Source organism: Sciurus vulgaris (assembly GCF_902686455.1).
Source record: "Sciurus vulgaris genome assembly, chromosome: 3".
NCBI classification, from domain to species: Eukaryota; Metazoa; Chordata; class Mammalia; order Rodentia; family Sciuridae; genus Sciurus; species Sciurus vulgaris.
Genome location: NC_136463.1, coordinates 188,249,993 through 188,257,502, shown reverse-complemented (window position 1 = coordinate 188,257,502; position 7,510 = coordinate 188,249,993). Strand labels below are relative to the sequence as shown.

Sequence of the window (7,510 nt, the reverse complement as noted above, 5' to 3'; positions counted from 1 at the left end):
CTTTGGGTCAGAGCACGCTGTGGGGGCATGGTGCTCTTCCCTCAAGAAACATGGTGTCCTACCTTCTTGAGAGATCAGGCACCAAAGAGCTCTGCCCATCCCTCACTCACTGGGTTTTCCCAAAGGATGGTCCTCAGTAATCCTCTGATTCCTGGGAAGCTGCTGTACCTTGTGAAGACTGACTGGCAGATAAGCACTAACCCTATCTGAGAAGCAGCTGTGGCTCACCATGAGCCTTGTGGACAGAGAACTGTATTGACCAGCCACCGCGAACTCTGGGATCCATTCATATAGGACAGAACAGATAAGTTCATGCTTGCTTGTTTCCCTTTAAGAACCATTTCAAATCAAACAGCCTCCACCAGAAATGGATGATTTAACTGAACAGACTCAGACCTTCAGACATACTTGGTGTGTCAGTTGGCTCGGGCTATGATTTTTACTCCTGCCAAAACATACCGTCTCCTCCTCAAGGTAGCACCACACTCAATGAAATTAGGGTAGGTCTATCTATTGAAAAAGATGTTGTAAGCCTACATACAAATTGAGAAGGAGACATGATTTTAATAGGAGACTATGGAAAGCATGAAAGTAGGAACCAAAGTAAGTCGTATCACAAGGTGGATTAGCTACATAAATTTTAAGATGTGTTTTTTATTTATAGAGAGATGTTTAGTAATGAAAATGTTTCATCCAACCCAATCATGTGAACATTTAATCTGCATATAAGTAATGAAGATGTAAAACACATAAAGCAAAAACATGGAGTGAAAGATGACATGCATACATCCAACCAGAGTGAGATTTCTCAGTAACTGGTGAGGCACGAAGGCTGAGCAGGCACGGGTTAGAACTGAGTGCATTAGCATAGGACCCCAACAGCAGCAAAGGCAGGACACGAACTCGCTGGGGCTCATGGGACATAACCGACTGGGGTCAGTCGTGTCCCCTGGAAACACAGAATGTGACCTAACCTGGACAGAGGATCTTGGCAGATAGATTACTTACCACGAGGTGACACTCTCCTGGGTGGGCCCTAGCCATGGCTGGAGTTGCTATAAGAAGAAAGGACACAGAGGCACAGAGACAGACAGGAGGAGGAGATGGCAGCGAGGCAGCTGCTGGCCAAGGCACCCTGGGGACGCCTGGGAGCCAATGTGACAGAACTGCCCCAATGGAAAGGTCTGATGTGTGGGAAGAGGCTCCCACTCGGCCAGCAGGGAACACAAGCAAGCCCAGGGCAGCCAAAGGATGGGAACTAGCACATGGCAGCATCTGAGCACAGGCACCTGCCTCCCCATCCCCAAGCACCCAAGGAAGTGCATCCACCCCAGTGAGTCCAGAGGCGCAGAGCATCCTAGGGAGGACGCCTGGAAACCAGCCTGTCTCATGAAGAGGGGTCCTTTGGAGGGCAACAGGAGGAGTGCCCACCCATGTTTCCCCAGGTGAGGGACCTGGCCTTGCCCAGCTCTGCCCTGGAGACCTCTGGAGGTCAGAGCAAGACTCACTCCTCCTGCTAAGTGACTGCCCGGCCACCATGTGCTGGAGGTAAGGGCGAATGCAGGTGGAAGAGAGGAAAGAAGAGGAAGCAGGAAGGGTGCAGGGGGAAAGAGAGTGGGTCTCCCTTTGGTCCCTGGACACTGTGCCTCATGGGACACTGTCCTCTGCGAGGCTGTGTCCCAGCCTCCGCAGCGCGTCCTTCACGTCCTTGTTCCGCAGGCTGTAGATGAGGGGGTTGAGCATCGAGATGACCAGGGTGTAGAAGACAGAGACCACCTTGCCCTGCTCCATGGACTCCACGGCTCCTGGCTGACCGTACATCACAAACACAGTTCTGTAAAACAGGGACACGGCGGTCAGGTGGGACCCACAGGTGGAGAAGAGCTTGTGTCGCCCAATGCCAAGCGCATCCTGAGGATGGTCACTGCGATGTAGCCGTAGGAGACGAAGATCCCTAGTACTGCACCCACAAGGATGAGCCCGCAGAGGCCGAACATGACCAGCTCGTTGAGAGCCGTGTTGGCACAGGCAAGCCGGAGCAGGGGGGGCACGTCACAGAAGAAGTGGTCGATGCAGTTGGAGCTGTAGAAGGGCAGCTGGAAGGTGAGGCTGGTCTCTATGATGGAGTTGAGGCAGCCTCCACAGTAGGCTGCGAGCACCAGGCAGGCACATGTCACAGGACACATGGTCACAGGGTACTGCAGATGGCCACGAAGCGGTCATAGGCCATCACTGCCAGCAGCAAGACCTCAGTGGTGACCAGTAGGGCAAAAAAGAATAGCTGGGTGGCACATCCCCCAAAGCTGATGGCCTTGGAGGAGGAGATGAAGGTGGCCAGGGTGTTGGGGGCGATGGTGGAGGAGTAGCAGAGGTCCAGGAAGGACAGGTTCCTGAGGAAGAAGTACATGGGGGAGTGCAGGCGGGCATCCAGGGTGGTGACCACGATCATGGTGACGTTGCCCAGGACGGTCACCACGTGCAGGGCCAGGAAGACGGCAAAGAGCAGGGCTTGAACCTCCACACCTCCTCTGAACCCCTCCAGCACAAACTCCCGCAAAGGCAGTGCCGAGAGGTTCCCCCTGCTGTGGGCAGGCATGGCCCTGAGCTGGGACAGCAGGCAGGGAGGGTGGTGTAGCTGGGTCAGGGTCTCACAGTCACACATCACATGGAGCACAGGGACTGTGCTCCTGTTCTCCCTATGATGAGCTGGCCCTAGGCTGGAAAGGGGACATGTCCTCCGTCACTTGATCCTTGTGTGTGCTGAGCCTTCCCTGTGGGGGAGACAGAGTCCTGCTCTGGGGTCACAAGGAGGTGTCCAGAGCTGTGTGACTCCCAGTGCAGGAAGCTTCGGCCTGCCCAGTGCCTCTCTCTCCACCCACAAGGGGTGCCCTGATTGGTGCCCCTCACACCTGGCTCCTGTGTCCATCCGGCGCTCCCCGGGCCTCTCTAGGTGACTGCTCAGGACATGGACACCAGGACCTCCTGCCCACAGGCCTCCCCCAGGTGATCTTTCCATCTGCCAGCTGGACACAGACGGAGAGCCGCCCTGCCCAGGCTGAGGTGGTGCCTGTTGTGCCCCTGCAGCCCTAAGCCTGCCTCTGTGTCACTGCCTGGCAAAGGCCCAGTGGTGTTCCTGAGCTCAGGCGGGCAGGGGCTGCCAGCACCCACACCCCTGCTTGCTCCCTGCGTGCTGGACTGTGGGAGGCACGGCTGTCGTCCACCTGGACCCAGGCAGCTCAGGGAGCTGGTGCTGCTGGTTCCATCCTGGGGACCCCCGTGTTCTGACCCTTCTCCCTCCCAGCTCTGCCTCCTGTCATCATCACACGGGACTTGACACCCAGCTCAGCTCTGGCTCTCTTAAACAGCAGAATGAGGTGGCAGGGCAGTGGTGGTCACCTGGGGTCCAGTGAGGGTCTGAGGTCCAGATTCCGCCTGCAGCATGCTCCGGGTCCTTTTGAAGAGGTGTGGAGGTTCCCTGGCCCCCCCTTCTCTCCTGTCCCCGGCAGTGTGCTAAGGACCCTGCCTCAGGCACTCTGCTGCAGCTGATCCACTGCTCCGACAGGGCTGGGACTCGGGGCCTCCAGTGGCCAATTAGGAAGCTCTGGGCCTCTGCAGTGCTGGAACTGGCGTTCTACTGGGACCCCTGCCACTAGTCCAATTCACCCTCACCTACAGGGCTGGGCACCAAAACCCAGAAGTCCCTCCAAGTCCCCAAAGGGCCAACAGGAGACCTGCAGATTAACCAGGGCCAGAGCAGCTGCCTTGATGTGTGGTCCTGGGTGGGGGTGTGAGCCTCTGCACCAAGCCCACTTCTTGACCCCTCTCCTGCCCATCCCACCATTTTGCTTTCCTGCCTGGGGCACCTGGGCTCCTCTGCTCTGCTGCAAGTTCTTGGTCATGTCACTCTGTCATTGAGTTATGTCAAGTAGTTAAATAAAGTCCCCTCTACATTCCTTTCTGCATTTGTTTCTGACTGCCAACAAACATGCTTAGAATTCTGTTTGTAAAAAATTTAAACCAAGCACCTGCCTGAAGAAATCCCACCATGTGATGGACAGTGTGAGGAGGGAGACACCCCACTCAGTCCTGCGGAGTCCCCCTCTGTGGACAGTTGTGCTGACCTCACAGGGCACATGTGTGCCTGTGAGCTTTACAGTTGTCTTTTATAAAAGTTGGATCACCATACTCATGTGATCTCTACTGTCTTGCTCAACTCCACGCATGCATGTCCAAGTCCACTTTTCTGCCTTCATGTGGGCATATTATAATGCACTGTTATCCTCATGGACCTTGACATTATTTTTCCCTATCAGAAACAATGTTGCAGCCAGGTGCAATGGAGGAAAACCTACAATCCCCGTGGCTCCAGAGTCTGAGACAAGAGCATCTCGCAAGTTCAAAGCCAACCTCAGCAAAAGCTAGGTGCTAAGCAACTCAGTGAGGCTGTGTCTCTAAATAAAATAGAAAATAGGGCTGGGGATGTGGTCAGTGGTCAAATGCCACAACCAGTGTGACCAAACTCTTGGGTCCAGTGAGGGGCGAAGGGGGATTGGAAAATAAAGATTCACAGACACGGATTTTGACAATTAAGCTGGGATCAGGTGGAGCTCTGCTCTCTGATGGAGATGCACATCTAAAGAGTCTCTGCTGGGGTCCAGCCTAGCCGCGGTCGAGGTCCTAGGTGGGTGGGAGGCGCTGGTGCGGTGGAGAAACAGCAGAATCTTTATTTTTCTGCTAGCCTTTTTAAACATTTTTTCTCTAGTAATGATTATATCTTTTTACAGTTAGTTCGAAATTTTAAAAAAACTTCAAAAATACAATCTATGCTTCTTCTCAGAGTACACATTCTTTCTATATGATAGCTCAGATAAAAACAGCCTCATTTCCCAACTAGATTAAAACAAAATTGTCTCCTAGCTAAACTGAGGGCACTGTGATCCGTTAACTTTCAATCTGAAGAACAAATTCATCATTAGATTTTCTGAGAAATTACCCTTACCCTTACCATGAACTCCATGAACTCCAGTGTTTAACAGTGAAAAGTTTTTTTACTATTATTAACAAAAGGCAAAGAAATCAACTTATAGTTAATATTTAGTCTATTCTATTTCATTTAATCACAGACTACAATCTTATTTTGATTCTCAAAGAAATAGACTAAACATAGGAAAAACAAATTATATTTATGACTAACCTAAATATTTTTATTATGTAAAGTATCTCTAGAATCAATTATTAAAACTAGGAAAGCAACAAAGGCTAAACACCGCATCCAAGCTCAGAGGAATGCCTCTTTATCCATCTATATTTAGAAATTATCATACTAAAGCAATCCCAGGCTCCTTTTAACTCAAGCATGGCTACAGTTGTTTATTTTCATATATTTTATATATGTATTACTACTAAATTTTTATTGTGCACTATTTTGTGTCCCAGTACAGTAAAACCTTTCCAATGTTTTTCCGATAAGTTTCTAATGATATATTGATTATTAATATTAAAGAGCAACTACACATGGAGACATGCCACACCTATGGCCCCAAGAGGGAGGATGACCTTCCAGCAGAACCGTGTCAAGTGTCGGAGTGGCAGGAAATAGATGTGGCATGTTTTGCCAGTAATCTTTATTTATATATGTCTCATTATTAGATTAAAGACTATGCAACCATTATTCTTTGTATTCAGGAAAGTTACAGAAACCAGAACATTTATGTAGCCTTTCCACAGCTGCAAAGTGCAATGTTAGGAGCTCTGTGTGGCCCTCAAGAAAGTCCACTGTTTAAAGTCACTGTAAGGCAGGCAGGAACTGGAGAGGGAGCTGGTGAGACATGTCTAGCCTAAGAGTCCCTTCCTTCCCAGGAGACGTGTGCCTGAGATTCTGCACAAAGCCTGCTCACGCAGGGCATTGACACAGCAGCCAAGCATCCTTGCACAGGAGCACTCCCAGGCACCAGGCATCCAGCCATGAGGTCATCAGAGACCCCCATCTCAGTCACTGCTCTCCCACCCTCTGTCACCACTGTCTACGTTGCTCCCTTTTGTGTTTTTTAAATGCATGTGATGGGTTAAGATTTGGTCATTGGATTTCTCCTTGGAAATTTCAGCATCCTATTGTCACAATACAAGAGATTCAGTAGCAAAGATATAATTCCAAAAATACACCATACTGTATGTTCTGACATATTCCAGGGATTAAAGCCATTTATATCATTAAATATTTGTGTAACAAGCCATGTGGGATTCACAGAATCAATTTGACTTTCTTGGATGTCCTGGTTATGATGATGGAACTCCATGAGATCCAGGCTATCATTATTTCTCTGCCAAATGTCCATCTAATGATTTTTAACTTTCTACCAATTCCATTGAGAAGCATTGCACTTTGCTGCTATGACACAATCATATCTGTAGTTAGCATAGCAGTGGAGATTTTATCTAAATTTAAGAGTGGCAAGTTCATTTCCAATTTTAATAACTATAGCTTCTGAAGCATTTAATTTTTCCTCTAACTTGTTATCAACATTTGTCTGATTCTGCAAGGCTTTAAAAGTATTCTGAGCCAAATCATTAACAAATTTGTATGTTTGGGACAAAGCTATAGCAGCAGTGATGACAGAAAAGCAGACATCAATCAACTACTCCAATTATAACAAGGCCAAGAGCCCAACTTGAATCTTCTGTAGAACTTGAACTCCAGTATTGGAATACCAGGGCTCTGAAATGCTAGCTGGAGTCATAATAAAAGAAGGTTGTCTTAGCACAAGTGTTCCTTGTCCTCTATTAAGCCTGGTAATACAATTAGTCAAAATACAGTTATAACAATTTATATAATACTTTTCTCTTATCCTGTTTATTTGTATATTTCCAGTGATTAAAACTTAAGGGGGTTGTACACAGGCTTGCAAGCCACAATAAGAAGTCACTTTACAATCTTTATGCACAAGGTTAGGTAAGGGAGTGCCAGTAATGTTAATGAAATCTCGGGCAGCTATCCGACGCCAAAGATCTCTTTGTATGCCACCACCACTGAAGGTCAGAACATTCCTAACAAATCCTCCAGGGGTCATAGATTTTTGACACAAGTTCTTCTCATCAACTTTGTGGAACCAATCCAAAATGTATTCATCACTGTCATAGGTATTATGATGCACTGGCCAATCGTTGGCACACTCCATCCATTTAGCAAAGGCACCCAATTCTGTAGTAGTATGACTAGGACAGTCAGGTATCTGTGGATGTTCTCTGAGAGACACAGTTATGTCTTTGGGTGGTCCCATTTTTATAACTGTCTGAATATATTTAGTTACATCCCAAGGGCCAGGGAGTTTGGCTACCTCGGCTCCCCCGTATGCTCTCTTATCTTCTGGGGTCACTTTTAAACAGCTGGTATTGTTATTGTGGAGCCAACATGTAGGTAGACTCCCCCTATATCCAGTATAATTAAATCCATCTAAATGGACTGGTGTAATATGTTTGTCTGAAAATCATTAATAAATATTGGAATAGATTC

At 48.4% G+C, this 7,510-nt stretch overlaps 1 pseudogene across 1 annotated transcript; it reads right to left on the bottom strand.

Moving 5' to 3' along the window:
- Window positions 1-1,647: 1,647 nt before the first annotated feature.
- LOC306657386 (olfactory receptor 9S13-like) lies at window positions 1,648-2,868 on the bottom strand (annotated as a pseudogene). The gene has a single exon. The product of its transcript is annotated as an olfactory receptor 9S13-like (transcript).
- Between the last annotated feature and the right edge of the window lie 4,642 nt (window positions 2,869-7,510).